At 35.2% G+C, this 19,619-nt stretch overlaps 1 long non-coding RNA gene across 1 annotated transcript; it reads right to left on the bottom strand.

The window, feature by feature from the left end:
- Positions 1–1,790: 1,790 nt before the first annotated feature.
- LOC106175371 (uncharacterized) lies at positions 1,791–19,308 on the bottom strand. The gene is made up of 2 exons (XR_001239671.2): positions 18,877–19,308; positions 1,791–18,115 (listed from the first exon to the last, which is right to left on the bottom strand). It is a non-coding gene; the product is annotated as an uncharacterized LOC106175371 (long non-coding RNA).
- Positions 19,309–19,619: the final 311 nt, after the last annotated feature.

Below are 19,619 nucleotides of genomic sequence, written 5' to 3' on the forward strand. Positions count from 1 at the left end.
GGGCTACACACTGTGAAGGTTTAGAAAAGCAGTTCTATATCCCACTCCTAGTGTTATATTACCACTGAGATCTTAGAAAACTGGCTGAGAAATCTTTTCAGATTTTCTCCAAAGGGCGCACTCAGAACCATAATTACTTAAACTGGAAATAGGCTTACTACTGACTTCAGATCATATACTAACCACTTGACTCGGATATTCAATTTCATGTTGACCAAGTCATCAGGTCATATGTAACTCTCTCTCCATTTTTTTTCTTGTTTAAGTAAACATGGTTTTTAAGGCCCCTTCAAGTACACTATGGCATCATGCGAGTGAATACCAAGGTCTAAGTTATAGTATGCACTTTTGAAGTGACAGGAATATTAAGCTACAATAGTGACAGCATTGAACACACTAATAGTTACAATATTTATGTATTTGGCCAGTGGCACAAATGTCGAGTTGTCACGAATGTAAAATTTATATGACAAGCTTACGATGGCATTATGAAACTTCACAACCAAAACAGTTCACTACACTGACAACAGAATAAAAAACAACACTTAACAGAACAATGTCATTACAAATAGTGTTACATCTAAAGATGGCAGCTTTAGGTTTCACCTTTTTAAACACCGCTAATATGAGAATATACTGTCCTCCTGCACAAGCTAATTAACACAACTAAAATTCAACACAGATACATTTAAGCTAAAATATATAATAATGTATTTACAGAAAGATGCAGCGTAAACTGTGCACAGCAAAGTTGCAAAATCTAAATAACAAATCCATAAAACAAACTGCTTAAATAAGGCTTCGTTCACATGCAATGTCTATTTTCTATTTTCTATTTTCGGTATGTCTTATGATCACGGTCTGTGCACTGAATATCCCGCCGCGTAATTACTGGCAGCGCGAGCCAGTTACTTATAGTAACTTATAGTAACTGGCTCGCGCTGCCAGTAATTACGCCGCGGGATATTCAGTGCACAGACCGTGATCATAAGACATACCGAAAATAGAAAATAGAAAATAGAAAATAGACATTGCATGTGAACGAAGCCTAACTATAAACTGAAGCATAACATTAAGGGTAACTATGCTTATATTCATAATCATACAAGATACAAATATACACATATATATATAGATCATACTAAAAACTGTCAAGTTAAAGATATTTTGCAGAAGCTACTCCAATTATTACAAATATTAACATACATTTTAAAGCTACACACCAAAGTTTGTTAGAAAAAACAAAATCCAGTATACGCCATAACATGTCTAATATCTTGACTAATATCTTGAATAGCAGTAATTTCTAATTACACTTATAAGGCACATTTCAATATGGAAAAAAAATACGCTGGAGCAAAAGTGTGCAGTGCAGATCATACATGTATATCATTTTAAACTTCACACCCATTTTTATCACTAAAGGCGATCAAGCTTTGGTGTTTGTGTTGTTTTAGGGAGAACTGTGGGTGTTTTATGTAATTTTTCCATTAGAGATTTTTTTAGTCAAAATCAATTTCTTAAGGGGTCTGGCTGGCAAAAGTCAGGTAACATTGCATTCCCCCTACTTGTGTACAAATTAAATAAAGGTAAAACAAGGCATTAGTATCTAGAAGATGGTGATATTGAGCTGGGCAGGTGTGCTACACAGTTACATCTACCTGAATGTCAGGTAATACCTGTGTATATGCATAGTTGAGCACTAGATCGAGACTATGATATGATATTGAGCAATTTTCAATATTCTTTTTTTTAAATCTATTTTTTTTTTCTAATTGGCAATCAAAATATAGATTTACTAGAAATGTGTATCTAATTTGTCTACAAATGACAGGCTATTCATTACGCATGTGAATGGGATGATTGAGATTCTTAATCCATATACCAATGTGAGCATTGACTACCTTGGACTGACTTTCAGGGGCAACCAGTGTCATAGTACTTAATCTGATGCATAGAAAGGACACCAATGTAAATGTGATGGCTGGAAGGGGAGATGAGAAAACAACTGTGTCATGTTTAAACAATACACAATAAAACAGTCCCCAGTTTTTTTCGGAATCAGCAGTTATATATACATTGAGTGATCTGGTGCTGACAGAATGGGTGACAGAAAATGATGCCAGTGACATTACAGTGAGAGTGTGCGTAACTGTACAGAGTGGAAGACATGGGTGTCGTTGAAGCTCATACTCTTGCTTGAAAAAGCATTTATCATGCAATGAGTAACGAAATACTTCACAAATTACAATACTATGAAATCTGGGCACTATACAGGTGTAAGTTTACGGCAAATCAAGTCTAAAGATGCAATACTTTCAGAGAAGCCCTTGACGAGGACTTGGAGATCAGAGAGGGGGAGACTTTAGCCTGAGGAAATGTTCTATGGAGAAAATATATTGCCTAAATTTAACCATCTTAATTTACAACTTCATCAACAATATGAAATTCCCCATAAAACACCAATGTACATTCTTGATGAATGTTTTAATCATAAAATGCACATTATTAAAGGTGAGTTGAAGAGTGTCAAGGAATACCAACCACTGCTGGATTATTTCCTACCAATCTCCTTGAAGCATTTGTTTCAAATCTAAAAACATTTCAAAAGAGGAAAGTGTCTTGTGTCAGCATATAGCTTTGGCCATGTCTTATTCTATGAAAAACTTAGACTTGAATACAGACAAAGTTCTCTTACAAAATGCAGTTATTTTTAATAAAAGGCACTACAATGCCATTCACAATTAAACATTTATTTGATTGAAAACAAAAAAAGCACCTTGAATGCCAACAAATATGCAGATAATAGCAGTACATCAAAAACTTTTTTCAAAAAAAAAAAATAATAATAATAATAAAATAAATAAATAAAAGAAATAAATAAATAAGAAAAATTATTAGCATGTTATGTATCTATGAGGTGCAACTTCTAATTTGTAAAATTTAGTGATATTACTTATCATTAGACATTAATACACACACACACAGATAAATGGGTATTTTTAAGAAACATTGTGCCCTTTAGTCATGTGGTAAAAAAAAAAAAAAAAAAAAAAAAAAGTTACATAAAGTCATCCATCTTATACTATCCTATAGAGTACACTTTTACATCCATTTTGATTTGGATGCTCTGCCAGACAATGAACAATTAACGAAACTACAAACCACAGAGCTGCCAGAGGAATAATTATTTCCTTAACAGCTACAATGTACAGGAGACAATTTAATACTAAATCAATATCAATTTGAAGGAGCACATGACATACATGCGTAATCTGTAGCTTTTAGCTAAAAAGCAAACTGAGGTGATGAATCACTAGGAACAATTCACTTCCGTTAAAAGGTCCAGGACTTGCGTGACTTGATTGTTCAAAGTTCAGTGAATTCAGGCAGTGACAGAAGCAAATTAAAACCACACAAAGGAGAAAAAACTCCTTTTGTTCTTTTCAAAGAAGTAGGACATTTACTCATCATTTAATTGGTGATGCTGGTTCAGTAATATAATACATAACCTTTAAATGGCACACATATGTTCTCCTCTAGTTACACATGGAGTGCAGTGGCAGACAAATCATTAGCTGGAAAATCGGATTCTTGCCCTGATATGTATAGATTATTGGTGGTGGGATTAAGCAGCAAGATTATCCAAGAACAGATATCGTGCACTTACCACATTTTTAGTTGTCTAGAGTGAATTAGTGAATTACACAACAACCCCAAGTTAATGGTGAATAATTTGATCTGTGCAGGGAAATGATGGTCGTTGGGTTGAGCAGTCGGTCTAAAGAAAACTTTAGGATGAGGTGGAGTGTGTTAGTTGTGACATTCTGCTTTGTGCAATAAGAAAAATTCTATCCCTAACTTCTTCACTACGAACAGCACACACATACACATACACATTAATCTCTTTGGTAATTTCACCATTGTAGACAAATATATCTTTTTCTTACCCAATATTTTTAGCTCCTGTACTAGCACAGGTGGTGAGATTGTCAGCAAATTTAAGTGCGTGTGACAAGAAATTGCATTTGTATATAAGCACAACTTTGGTGTTCAAGGCACTAACGTGAAATGTCAAAGAATGACCACACAGACAGGCAAACATACACACAAATAGCACCAAATCTATAATACCATTTAATTCAAAAGCTATTTCGATGATAGCATGAGGTTATAGCTCATTATCTAAAAAGTCATCTAATCTGGAAAAGTGTAGGCTGATGACCCATGGTAAGACTACTTAGGACAAAGGAAGCAGGCTACATATGCTCCAACCACAAGCTGATGAGTAAACTGAAGATTTCAATAACCTGGGGTGGTGGTTAGTCCCCACAAACCCCACAGCCATCTGCCAGAAGAAAAAATCATTTCAGTATAATATTTGACAAAATGTACAATGAATTATTTCATCAATATTTCAATCAAACTGTGCTGACTATAAACTACTGGTATGAGGGTGCTCCTGTGTTCCTTATTCTTGACAGAAGCAAGAAAAAAATTGTAGAGAAGAAATAAATTTTGGAGAAAATACTTCAGTTCAAATCCAACGGAAATAGTTTCTTTGTTTCTTAAAAATGCTCTCCTACATCCACAAGGACAGACGGAAAAGTGGTGACTTCAGAACCCACAAGACAGTGCTACAATTACTGACAGGAAATTATCAAAAGCCACAAATTACAATTAAAATTTAGTTCCCAGAGAATTCTGAATGTAGATTGTCCATCCTACAGATGAGATTTCGAAAGCCGTGGTTTTTGCCACATCTGTTGTGGTCAAGAGACGGAGGGGGTTTTAAGGGATTTTTAATCCTTATCTTTTTTATTATAATCCCCTTATATAGTATTCAACAGCTAGGAAGATATGTCTACTCTCTGCAGATACTTATGCTTAGTATATTTCCTTGTGAATAGTTTTTGTGCAGAAAAGATGATTATAATATGATAAATATGTGCTCTACTGTATATATGCTGCATATTAACTGTACATTTGCACATCAGTCAGATAGCTACCACTGGATCTTGATTAATAATATTGCTAGACTAAATAGTATAATGTAATTGTTAGTAAGACACTCGAGTGAATATGTAAGAAAATTGAGCATTTCAGTTCAGTTGATAGACCTAACTACTTTTTCCTCCATGTTTGGATTTCAGATGATTATTATCAAAACTGACAGTTACCACCCTACTGGCCAATGGCAAGCAGTTAGTTGTAATTCATTTTCAGATCTCTTCTTCACAGCACCATTCAAAATATTTTAGTAATGATTTTACAGTGTAATACTTATATATATAAATGCAGTGTTTGAAGCAGAATTTCACAATGCTACACGTAAGACCTAACTATATTTTGGACCTTGGATATATGCTTGTAGGACCATTAAATTTACGTAATCATCACTGGTATTGTGACTGATATGTTTCCTCCATTTATGTAGATAATATCATTTCATAAATTTCCATCTTTGATTTTTTCATGATTTCAACTATGTTAATGGAACATATGTCATAACAGACAAGTAATGGTCATGTAATATCTGTTCTTTAATAGCACCACTGAAATGTTTATTTGAAATGGACAAAGGAACCTACCATGTCATACCGTTATTCCCTCCCTGCTTTTTCTTGTTACAGAGCATCAAAAGTTTTAACCCATCCAACAATGTCACAACCTATAATATATACTGCAGCTTTAACACGATGGTAACATATCTCCACACTACTTAGCTATTAGTACTTAGCACCACATAAAACCAGTTACTTTCACCACTTTAGGTTGGCACCATTAAAATTTACTGGAATTTACTAACTGAATTTTATTAGGTATAACACACCACTACACTGGCTCATTGGATTATATTTTAGTATACAGCACCATCATAAGTTAACTGGCATTTGCTAAAGGAATGTTAGAGCATGCACCATCACTAATTTTACTTTGTGCTTTATCTCATAGCATATAGCACCAATAAAATCACTGGCATTTACTAATTAGATTTTACCTCAGCAAATAGCACTTCTGAAATTACTTGCACTTATTATCTGGATTACCTCTCGGGATATAGCACCATTAAAATTACTGGCATTTGCTAAGTGGATTATCTTTTAGCATACAGCACCACTTAATTTATCTCATTTACTAATTGGATTATCTTCAGGCATGTTGCACCATTAAATTTGGAGTACTGACCAATAAGTTTGCTGGCATTCACTAACTGGATTATCATAACACATATAGCACCACCAAATATAAGCACCATAAAATTAACACCAATTTTCCAATTGCTCTACTTTAAGCATTAAGTACCACTAATGGGTATCTGCAGCTGTTATATATGCTCTAGTCTAAGTATTTCAGTCAAGCACCACTAAATGTCAGCACCTTAATAATGACATGATAAAATTTTACATGCCTAATTTCCGGGAATGAACTATATCCACTTTTCAGCATGGAATATGATGCAGTAAAAACATCAAAATCATGTAATTTTTTTTTACCAAGTGCATAATGTGTACCAAAATTATGCAAATTTTCACCCAAAAAATTACTACAAATTGTAAATTTGAGAATATATTTTTGATACTTCTGATGCTAATCACATGCAGATGTTTGCTGCTCTTTTTTTCCCCCAGACTACCAACTGTCATGACTAAAAAACACAAGAAAAGCACCTGTTTTGAAATAATTAGACCGTATGATGCACACAAGCTCCCAGCATGCTAAAAAGTTCACATGTTTTAATGTTGTCAAGTCATTTTGTTAATTGAAAGATGTCATTTATAATGAGTTCTCCCTGCCATTGAACAAGGCCCTATACCAATGACTAAGACACCTGCACTGCTGAGAATAATGGTGCCATTAGAATTATTAATTTCTCATACAACGGATACAATATAATCATCATTTCCATCATGCAATTATACATTCAGAACAAATTCACATTTTGAAACAAAGGAAATATGGGTAGTATTACCTTGCCTGTTCATACATAATTCCAAAGTAAAATATATATGCAGAACAAGATGTGGACAGAAAAGCCAGCATCATTTGAATTTAACAGAACTCAAATACAATAGGCAGGTTTAAACAATAGCAGCAGGGGTTGAATAATGAAAAGCGATTCTTTTATAAAAAAACTTCAATAAAATTTTATTTAGCATAGGTAGAACTGTTAGATATATTTCTATTTGTTAGATCATACTCATGAATGAATGAGAATGGCTTACAAAAATTATAACAGAACATGACTGAGATGGAGTATTTTTCAGATCTATTGATTAGCTTGGTTCAACTTGTTAGTTTCAATAAAAAAATGAAGAAAAGTGTGGAAAACCATCTCAAAATAACTGTGCCACCTAGAATCAGGGACATATCTACTTTTGCAAAAGCTAAAATCCATCACCAATACATCAAGTAAGATTTAATGACTTTGTTAAAATGCTTTTAAGAACACAAGAGGTTATTACACTAATGTCCTAGCTCAAGAGAGGTGCATCAAACAGTATTAAGATCACTAGAATATGTGCAATCACATGCTTATATTTTAAGAATATTTTGTCTTTGGTTGAACACTATTTTACATCTTCAATACATGAAGTGTATGATAATTTGGAAGAATTGAACTTAAACATGCATTGAGAGGACTCACAGACAAAAAAAGATAACCAGAAGCTTTTTTATCTTGTTTCTAACAATGAGATCAGAAGGAATTGTGCTATCACTGTGACAGATTTGTACTGCATGTTATCAGTACTTGTAATGTTGAGATTTCTTGGAATTATTCTTGAAATACTGTTGAACTTAAAAGAACTTTAACAAAAAATGAGATCAGTAGGAACTACATACATGTATGCACAGCTTTTGGAAAATTAGCATGAAAATCTGTTAAAGAATGAAATTCATTAGAACAAAAAAAAAAAAAAAACATGCTGTGATTGTAATGCATCTTTTGTGTGTTTTGGACTGAGATCAGGAGCACGCTACAGCCAAGATGTTTTGTACTTGTGCTCTAAGTAATAGATATACAGTACCCCAAGGCACAGACTTTGTTAGACTGACATGCAGTTTTAGTTTTGAGATCATAAAGGTGTGCTTTTTGACAACATCATATTTAAATATTATACAGATTCATATCATAATCAAAATGTGCATGGCTACTTGCCTACTGGTACATACAAATTTACATCAACCAACCACAGTAGAAATACTATCATTAAAAACATCCATATAACTAAGCCTATACAAAAAGGGCTAAGAAAAAGCACAGAAAAAAAACAAGAGCTATAAGAGTGAATACATCCTACATATTAGTAAATAATAATAATAATAATAATAATAATTACAATGGAGTTCTATGCTACAGTGGTTTTGACGCATGCACCGGTGCACTGTTAAATGTAAAAAAAAAAAAAAATGCAAATATCAAGTATTGCACCCAGCCATTGTTAACATTTATGAGGATTGTGTGTGTATAGTTATATTGAAAACCATCACCAGGGTCAAGACAATGTAATTTAGTAAAGCCAACATTAATTTTTTTAACCAAAATATCCATACTTTGGGTTTCCTGAAAGATTTTTTTTCAGAAACAGAATTATAAGTATTAACTTACAATAAAGTTGGGAACGTTCATCATATATGGACAGTCATTAACTACATGCATTTCTATGTGTTAAAAGACTACTGTCAGAAAAACAATTCTCTGATTATACTTGTAAATAAAAAACCAAACCCAAGTTATAAGCAAAGTAAGCAACTGGCGCCATGTTACTTATGTTGGAGACATACTGTAGACATAAATGAATACAGTAACTACAGCTCACATAAAATCTATTATTCTGCATGGATACAGATACAAATCCATAGCATTGGGACCCCACACCCAGGATTCTACACTAAATTCTTATTGGTGTACAACAAAGAAATATAAAATAATGCAGATCTTTCATGCTCATGCGACATCATTTCCTTAAGCCAGAGATGGCTCTTTACACTGGGCAATAACACTTCCTTTAAAGCCCCTTCCACTAATGAAATGTCCATTTTTACATTAAGTTAAGTGCAGTCAAGGAGAATGAGCAATTACCATTAGTTAATTAAAAAGCAGCTGACCACTGTCTGCCCATGCACTTAATCAACTCTTGGACACTAGAGTGACCCTTAAAGGTGGACAATACTGACCACAGCATCTCAACTTATTGCACGCTGTCTTTGGCTTTGATCTTTTTGTCATGCACATGCTCGATCAAAGAACTAACAGAACACAGAGCAGAACAATAGGTACATCTCACACAGTAAGGAAATCCTTCCATTCTTTGCCTTGATGCTTTTTAAAGCAGAATACATCAAACACGATAACATTTTACACAAATATGCAAGACATGATATGTCATATATTTGGACACATATACCCTGAGATTGCTGCTTTGTTATTATTCATTCAAAAGCATATTACACTTGGAAACAGTTTACAAGCAAAGCTTTTTCCTATTTACCACTCCGACTTTCAGAGATTACTGGAAATTCGCCTTTATTACTGAGAGGTAATTTTTTTAGTAATTTCAAAAATACAGGGTGATATCTACATGCATTGGAAAAACAAAGCATAAAATGAAAAAAAAACACACCTTTCGAGACATGCAAGTGACATTCTTTTGTGAAAAGTCATAAAAGATTTAATTTCATTTGTTGATGTTAATGTATATTGAAAATACAAACACATTGCACTGAATGGCATGCAACTGTGGTATTATCCATGGACAAGCTGGTAACTACTATATATTTTGAGAAATATGTTTTTCACAGTTTCTATTGTACAGAAAATAAAAAAGTGTAGTCCTATTTTGTCTCATTATTTTAAGTAATGGCCTGGGTTAGCATCGTCAAAGGTGTGTTTCCGGCATTTTATTTCATAAAATTTCTCCAACGCAGACATTGTTGGAACAAAACAAAGTAAAATAATGAATATTTGGCTGTTGTAGTTGTTGTTTCACTTCGATTGCTGCATGGTGGGTTTTTAGCGTCTCAAAGCTGAAAACAGAGCAATTACAAGTAAATGCAACACACCTCTTTGACATCAATCCTCCCCCACCACCCACATACTACATGTACTACACAAAATCTGGTTGGAAGACAGAATCTTTTGTCAATTAATTTCCTTATTTGTACAAAGAACATGAAGCACACATCCACCCACATATACAATGTCGCAGACACAACAAACAAAAATCTGTGAAGTGTGCTTAATTATATTCAAACTACAAGAAGCATTAAGGTGCAATTGCATTTTAATATGAGTAAATCCTTTCAAGTGTAGGTGTTATACACAATTCCATAGAAAAACATGGACCATCAACTTCACTGAAATGTGAACATCAGTCTGGCACACTGCAGACAAACTAAGCATTACTGGATAAAAACAAAGTCATTAAATTTACTACTCCCTCACAACTCCCTCCACCTAGCCAAAGTGATTTTAGTATACTAGCTGCAGACATGCACAGAAAAATTTATTTTACATAAATGTGCAAGAAAACCTATCTAAGAGATGAAGACGTATTAACAAATTGATCTACCGTAGCCTCAGAAGTTGCCTGAAAAAGTTTAAATATACTATTTTTTCTACAAGTGGGTTATTAATCAGAAGGCACTTGGGAATATCATGAGACAAATAAAAGTATGACAAATTAAATAAAATGAAAGTTTTTCTCTGAAAATCTCACTAGTGTCTGCATGATTAGTTTATCCACACCAACACCAGGAATCGTTACTCAGACAATAAAAATTACCATCAGAATTTTAAAAAAATAGCAGTGAGGCTGGGAAATGATATCTAATGCACCCAATACACCTGAAAGCACCTACTCATTCACTGGAGTAAAACTCAACCAACCATGCACATTGGATTGTTCTCAACACTTCTATATTTAATATCTAATCATCCCATGCAGCTGAAGCAATAATGAAAAAAAAAAAAAAGATATTCAACACGTGCACCTTATTCAACCAAGTTAACTTTAGTGCCATTTGTTTATTTATTTGATTTATAAGATTTCAAAGATGGGAGAAAATAAGGCCATGTAAACAAAGGTGGCAACCCGCAGCAATGTACTGTAGATAAACAACACAAGTGCTGTTTATTTCTTTCACAGTGTTAGCAGGCAAGCTGATTTATCTGATGCGCAATACACCAACTCTCTGGCTTCATTGAAGGTCAATGGCCTACTTTTAATTCCTGAAAAGTACTTTTACCAAAACATGCCAAACACTGTGCAATTTCAGTTCACTTTGAATAACAAAGAAAAAAGGTTACAATAGTTGTTAGTAGGTGAATTTACGGAGGCCTCTAAAAATAGAGTTCTACTAAAATAAACTTTAAGAAAAAAAAGGTCAAGTTAGCCCAAGTACATGACACTAAAAATCATAATCCAAAAGTCAACATAAATCTGCATAATATTTAGAGTGCACCTATATCCTTCCCTTTTAGAATGACTCATATTAATTTCCATGCACAAACAAACATGAAAGGTGCGACAATCCAGTAAGAAGTTCAAGGTCCAGGCAATCAATAGGTACATATCCACCTATAATAAACTGCATGACCCACACTATTAGTAATATGGGGACCTGGGAGTGGAAATAATGCCAGCACCAGAGATAAAAGCATCCAGATCAGAAAGACCAGATCTAGGGACAGGTACACAAGGGACATACAACTATTGACACAACAGCTTACTCATCTCGGGGAGTATTGATCAATTTTCGGACACAAGAAGGCTGTAGAACAGTTATGTCGATAACTCCAGGTTTTCTCCCACCATTCTGTCTCTCTCCCCCCCCAAATCCGACACCAGTTCCCCTCACCTCGGCACACCTAGGTGCCCAACCCCTCACCAATTGATGAGGAAAATGAAAAAGAATATATTTTACTATGCAATAATGCACTCCTTGCTCTTGCTGGCCCAATTAAGGTTGGGTTCAATGACAAAAGTTAACAGTAAAATATCCTAACCACAAGTACACATGAACATAACCATCATGACATAAATCTAAAAGTTGCTTAGTTGCTATAGTTCTTTAAGGAATCAGCTCACTGTTCATAAAAAGGGGAGTACTGAATAACCTCATTTGTGACGTTATAAAAAGTCAGAAAAAAAGAACAATGGCAAGTAAAAAGTCTTGTGAGCAGTCTTGGTCGAATGAACTGCACCAAGATACACAGACACTGCCTTGGACGACTGTCCCATTGTGTTGTGTAACATACCAAGATCAATGGTCACATATGACTAAACTCACAAGCTGTCCTTAATAAACCCCGCAGCCACCAAATCACATACCTTAAGGATTTCAGACTAATTAAGGATTCCAATATCATGATGGATTTTTTTTTGTCCTGGTAAGTGGCATGAAAGGTCCATACATCTTGGCATTGGGTAATGGAGTTTTGATCATAATCATGAGTGGTTTAATTAAGTAGAGAAGTAGCACCAGGCAGGAGCAGACCACTGCACTCTGTTGTCAAAGCCAGGGTTTACGTCAGTGAAAACAATTTCCATGTCATTTTGAGTGTGCGGTTAATATGCCAGCTGGTGCTTAATGGATACAAAATATACATTGTTTAAATTAAAAGCATCAGATTTGCGTCAGAGGCATGGCTGTGGTGTCAAGATGTATTTTCAGTAAAAAGAGTGTGGTTTGAATGAATATACATGTGCATAAAATAGATGTCCTTCACTGAAAAGTACCCGGTTAATTTTGCCTCCTCCCCCTCTCCCTCTCTCCTGCCCACTGCCACACTGCTCCAATTAAAACGTAACAGTTAACAACGGATCTAACAAATTGCAATCAATTAAACTTACATGAACTTGCACAAATGTATACAAATTACATTAACTAATGCATAGTTGTATGACATTGTCTGTAGGCATGATGGGAGGATACAGAGTACACAACGAATACATTACAATTTGGCTTTGATATTTCATTCTAAAAGAGACAAAGTCCAAGTTAACTTATTTCAATGCCATATCATTCCATGTTCCTATGGTTGATCAAACATGTCATTGTGCTTTTCCCAATGACTTCACAGACAGTGTCATACACAAAAGACAAGGACACATATGAGGACACAACATCAGAACTTTACCAATTCCAAACTCCATCAGCACATATGAGAGCACATAAACTAAAACATTTACAATAACATTTTCATACTGGAACACAATCTGATACAGGCTGCATTTATCATCAATAAGGAAAAGTGCCGATTAATTTTTTTTCGAAGTCATTACTACAGGCCATGTCTGAACACCAATGGTTAAGAGGCCCTTTCAGTTGTTAAGGACACTAAAATAATGCCTTTTTTCATCTCAACTTGTTGCATTCAAGTGGTATTTCAGGACAGGCAGGTTCTTCACCGCAAGAGGCATTTCACAGGATTTTGTACATGATCCTTAACAAGGCAAAGATCAATGAACTGCCTATTTACTGGATTTCTACTGAGACTGCCATTACTTGATCATGACCCTGTAGGGACATGATCTAAACAGACACCTTTCATCACTACTGCCAATTCCAATGGATTATACTGCTTCTTGGCATTAATACTATGATGGAGTTTTTCCATGAGCCTCAACCCACATGACCTGCCATTATTGATTTATACAGTGTCCTGGCTCCACATTTTACAGTAGGGGCACTGTATTGTGGATATAACCAACCTGTCCTGACTTTACCTCAGTTTACTGAACTGATAACATCACTTTCTCCTGGCAGTAGCTGCTATAAAAAGGCACTATAGCCTTAGATGACTCTACTGCACTGTCAATAGTAAATGCTGAAATTCAACATCTAATGCAACAAGCCAAGTGGAAAAGGATGTCCTTAAGAAATGGGGTTTGTTCTTAACACTAATTGGAGTGTAACCCTTCAAGAGCCATGTCTTAGCCTTATGGTCTTATTGTAAGGTTTTCATAATTTTATTTATCATATCTCATAAAATGCAGATGGAATTTGTAAATGGTGACATTTCAATTTCAACACATTTCTTTTAATTCTTAACTACTTAAAGAATACTTTCAGAATTTTTTCATAAAATAAAAAATAACATCAATACTGGCCAAAACATATTCATCTAAACATTTGTTACAAACTAATCCTTCCTCTAAATACTCTACAGCATATCCATTTCATCCTCATCATCTTAACTAATGAAAGCGAGGGACAACTCTCTTACCTAAAAACCTCTTCTTTCTCAGTTTACAATTTTTCTTTGCAACTTGCAGCAAGGACAAAGTATTGGTAACAGTCCAATTTGGCAGCAGAGTCGTCTTTCTCTTATCATCACTGTCTCTTCTGGTTCAAGTTGTACTTGGATTAATTGTTTCTGTTGAGAAAGGTCAACGCCACAGCCTTATTGCCCATCAGTTAATCTTTTGGCAAGGCAATGTCCTTGAGTATTACAGGTACAATTCTGTCTGGGATGAAAATTGAGGAATAGCTGAAAACTGTCTGGAAGTAGAGAAAGTCCACCACTTTCCTCGACTCATGCTGGTTCTCTCTCTTTTTTTTTCAATTTGGCAATATTGCACACTCTTCTTCATACTTTTTTCTTTGACATGTCTTTGTCATTATTGCACAATCTACAAGTTACTTCAGCTATTATTACCCACTGTTCAATTCATCTTTCTGTTTTTCTTCTTTTTTTTGTTCCATATTTCGTTTATTATGCTTAATTCTAATTGATCGATTGTTCCCACTTCATTATGACATTATTCTTTTCTGGTCTATCAAAGAACAGGAGTACACTGCTATTTCACTAGATTTCTAACTGTAAATTCTCTTAACTACTCATAATATTCAATATTTTCTTGAAAGAATCATAAGATTCAATATTTTCTTGAAATGAATAAGATCTTTGGAATAATACTGTCTTTGGTAAATGCTGGATTGGAGTCAGTACTAATACAAACTTCGTCTAAGATGACTCTTACAATATAGTCATCAAACCTTAATTTCTACTGCATTCATGATCTTTCCAGTAACAAATGTTGACAAGATTAAAGAGAATGATTGCTCACTGACCCAACAAGAATTGGCAAATGCAGATACTTTCAGTGTCAGTAACTGAGGATACATCAGAATCATTACTAACTGTGAGATCATTACTGAAGAAAAGAAACCAACAAAGCCAAACAGAAGCTTGAGCGAGTGATTGATGGAGCGTAGTATGATTAACTAGGCAGTCTGAGTCAATCCTCTTAGTAAAGTTCTAATGGGCTCTGGGAAATGACTGGTTCACTGAATGTTGACCATAAGTCCATTGTTGGCACAGGTCCAACTACCTCTGAGGTGAAACATGGAAAGCTGCGATTATCATGCCCAAAGAAGGTGAAACGCATTTGACAAAGTCATCTTCTGTAAGAGAGAAACCCCTCTCTTAATACTGCAGTCCTCTATGGATTCACATCAATTGTCCCATTTCTGTGAAAAATTTATGGTTATCTTCACTTTTTGTGTCAATACAGAGTCAATGACCCTCAAATGTTATCTATAACACTTGTCCTTGGATTTGTTGTTTTTGTGCCAAAGTTATTAATTTAAGCAGAGTACAGATAAGGTATCCTTTGTTTATAGGTAGTGTAATACTGCTATACAGTCCTACTGGCCTCTATCCCTGTAGAGTATCTAAATCATCTGATAAATGTAGTGTCTCCTTTCTCTGTTTCTGAAGGCTTTCATAATCGTCATGCTTTTTAACTACTCGACTTATATTTTCACTGTCATTAAAAAAGAAAGGGGGATGTCTTGTCATGTCTTGTTGACATTTACGATCCTGTTAACATTGCCTTATGTGATAACTGAGATAACGGCATATATTTGATGTCTCTACTTCTTGTTCTTTTGTCTTGATTTCCCATGGTGAAATTGACACTCGATATACTCCAAATTGACAGTTTTTTTTTTTTGGGTTTTTTTTCTGTTTCTATCATGAGAAAAAAGATAGTGCCTCTCTCAGCATCTCACATTACTTAACCTTCCTTACTGAATCGAATGACTGACATATTCTACTCTACTTCTACTTTTCTTAAACATCAAGGAACATGACAAAGATGCAAATACAGTTTGTCTACAAACATCAAAATACTAATACTGAATGATATTACAGAATAGTAAAACAAAGAAAAATAACAGAAGATCTTCAAACTGAAAACATTAATGAGTTTCTTTTGTTTGTAAATTGTCTTTGTTTCTCCTACTTATGACCTGGTTGCCATGCAGAAATGATGGATCACCTTTGTTAGTTGCTTATTTCATAAATAATGCATCAACTACAGACCAAAAAGGTATGCATTAATAGTACCAGAAATAAATGTTAATGGCATGATCACATTTGCAATACATGGAATGCTGGTATATCAGTGAGAAAGAGCATTTGTTGTGATAACAATGGTTTTCTCATAAATTATATCATTTCTTCCTTTTTTCTTCTTTTTTTCTCTTTTTTTCTTTTGATTAAAATAAATGCAGCTAGGATTTATGCTGAGATCGGAAGCATGTTGTAAATTCTTTCTTTGTTGTTAATGTCCTTGTCGTTAGGTGACAAATCAGGACTTTTTTCATTTTTCTTTATTTCTTCAATGTTTATTTCAGTCTTTTTTTTTTCTTTCTTTGTTCTTTTCGACTTAATTTTTTCTTCTTCAAATCCTGTAATAAAGTTTTGTTTTGACCACTTTTTTGAAGGTCACATCTTTCGTTGGTTTAGATCTTTGGATAGTTTAGGTTGCTGGTTGATGTAGGTCTTTGGTTTGCGTTAGTCTTTGGTTGGTTTAGGTCTTGTCCTATGCACCACTTTGGTAATTAGCCATTAAAGCAGCTACCTTGAAGACTGTATTGCTATACAGAATACTCTAACTGCAGGTGAGTAATACCGCGCTTGAGTGATCACCGCTATGGTGATTACTTGAGTATTGATTAATAAATGTCTCATCCTTACTTCATAATTAAGAACCGCAAAAGCTGTTCACGGAGGTCTAGACTTTGATTACCATATTATGCAATGTTTCTATTCCCAGGAGTATGAGATGGAGGAGATTGGATGCAGTGGGTGGGTTTCGTGGTCAGGAACAGCTTTCGTTCTGGTAGACCAATAATGAAGTGGAGAGCTGACTAGCTGAGATTCATAGTAGTAAATACGTGATTCATCCTTAGTGAGCACCTTGTGATTGTAAGTTTCTTTGTTTACAGCTCCCCTGAGCTAAGAGTGATTAAAATGCACCGAGTGACCCCCGGCATCTTCATACGTCTCTCTGGAAAGACTAGTCCCAGGAGACCGCCTATTGTTCAACTTCCCAATCACCCTCGTTCCGAGCTTGGAGAATGAGATCAGAAGGCAGAGGTTAGAGCAGTTATCATGAGGCATTAAAAGTTAATGGCAGTGGCCTTCTTTCTGTGCAAAAGTTATTTCGTTGGAAGACATTACACATAGTCAACATCAGCGGCTCTTCCACTGGTCAACAGTAACATGTATGATGGAAGCAACTGACTATTTATTGTATCATACTAGAATCTGTAATAAAGGGGAAGAGCTACAGAAACATATGACACCCTCTTCAGGCTCATCCTTCCGTACCCTGCTGTTGTCTGTTACCCTGAGTTCCTCTGAGACTCTTCACCGGACATTTCCACCAGACGCTTGGGTGTCTGGGGCCTGCACTAAGAACGTGCATTCCTTACAATCTTCTGTGAGATGCGGGGTGATGACGCTTTAGCTGACAACGATGAACCTTTTCCCTGAGACTTTAGCTTTGACTAGATGGAAGCCCATGTTGGACTGGCAATTGGCACTTGACATTCGGATTTCACATCCATCTTGATTGTGACGTCACATCACCCCATTACATCAAACAGAACTACATGAAATCATCATACCTTTAAAAACGCATCCCTATATCTGTTTCATGGCACAGTGATGAGAAGGTTGCTGGTACCGACATCATGGAATCCCCTCTTGGCAGTGATATGGTGTGCATGATGAGGTAGCAACTCTAGAAATATAGAGGGGAGACCACTGGGGCTCTTGTGCAGCTATATTTGGGAGGCGGCCAGGTGTCGGTACCTGCAGAAGAAGGTGGTAGTTATTTTTTTTTTAGATCAAGTACAAAACCACGGCATCTCAGTTTTAGTTTTAAAAAATGTTATTTCAAATTAAAATTAAACTAAGAGTGTTCTCTATGCCCCTGTTCACTATCTTATGGCTAAATGAGTATAAATGTGTACATTCTGTTTGTTAAAAAAAAATAAATAAAACGGTCAATATGCCAAAATAAATGTATTAACTACAGGCATGATCAGGCACATAACACATTCTAATATCACGATTCTGGGTAAGGCTTGTGTACTAGAGTGAACAAAATACTATAAGAACTGGTACTTTTAAGTGCAAATTGACGTATTCTTTTATTTATTTTATGGATATAAATACTAGAACACACCTTTCAGCTTGATCAAAATATATATCCGGTTTGAGATTTGAAAACACACGTGCTGTCCCAGGAAGTACTACACTTCCTTTTTTAAAAAAAAAAACTTGGTGTGAAAAAGTTTGTTTTCATTATCGTTCAAAACATTAAGCTGAGAAATATTTGAACTCTAGCCAAATTTTGTTCCTACAGAGCATCAGCTGATTTCAGTTGATTTGGGTCGTTGCCAACAATGTCACTGACTTTAAAACCAGCCTTTTTTATAAAAGCCGTAAAAATTAATACACTTAATTGCCAAAAACTTGAACCTTTCATTCTTTCCAAAAAAATATAAACACAGAGGACGGGCGGGACAGGTGTCTCCAAACTACGCAGTGAACGTGAAGCTGCTACTCACCAGCATAATCGTACGATCATCCACCGTCATGTGTACGCGGCATTCCATCGACAGCACTCTGTGCTCCACGTACTCGGCCGCCTCTGAGATGACACGGTTTTACGATCCCTTTTATACGGCGCACGTCACACGTTTCCTGAATTTGAGGTCTTTGTTGAGCGTGGATCCGTGTCAGTGATGTAATTCATTCACGAATCTCGTTGTCGAGGAGGGAATCCCATGTGATGTTGGTCACGTGACCGGAATACCCCTTTCCTTTTATAGAAAAGCAAGTTTCTCGAAGGATTATAGGATTATCTCCAATAACGGATAACACGCACCTTTTAACCGAGTAGTGTGACAAAGCAGGTATCTTGCTTTGTTCGAATGTAATAATTTTACTCATCTATAAGTAAAGGAAATGTGTGGAATAAATATATTTATATGTAACAGGAAACGCTTTGTGGAACGAGAGATCAAACAAAGAAGCAACCAAACAAAGAAGCATTTTTAGTAAACGTGACTTAAATTGAGGTCACGTAACGGGCACGGGTTAAATCAGGTTAGATATATGTGGGATTGTTTGTGTACTGGTACTTTTAGTTATTTAATGACTTGATGTTCGTGATAACATTTAAAACAGTTCACTGCAAAACTTGTTTTAATAAAGCGTTTTATTCGTCCAAGTTAATATTTAGCAGATTGGGGGCGTGTGCGTTGTTCATTATTTTATAATATTTTAAATGTTATTTCTTTTTATTACA

This window comes from Lingula anatina, chromosome 3 (assembly GCF_051362555.1).
Source record: "Lingula anatina isolate TDL-2025a chromosome 3, LinAna3.0, whole genome shotgun sequence".
Classification (NCBI taxonomy): Eukaryota; Metazoa; Brachiopoda; class Lingulata; order Lingulida; family Lingulidae; genus Lingula; species Lingula anatina.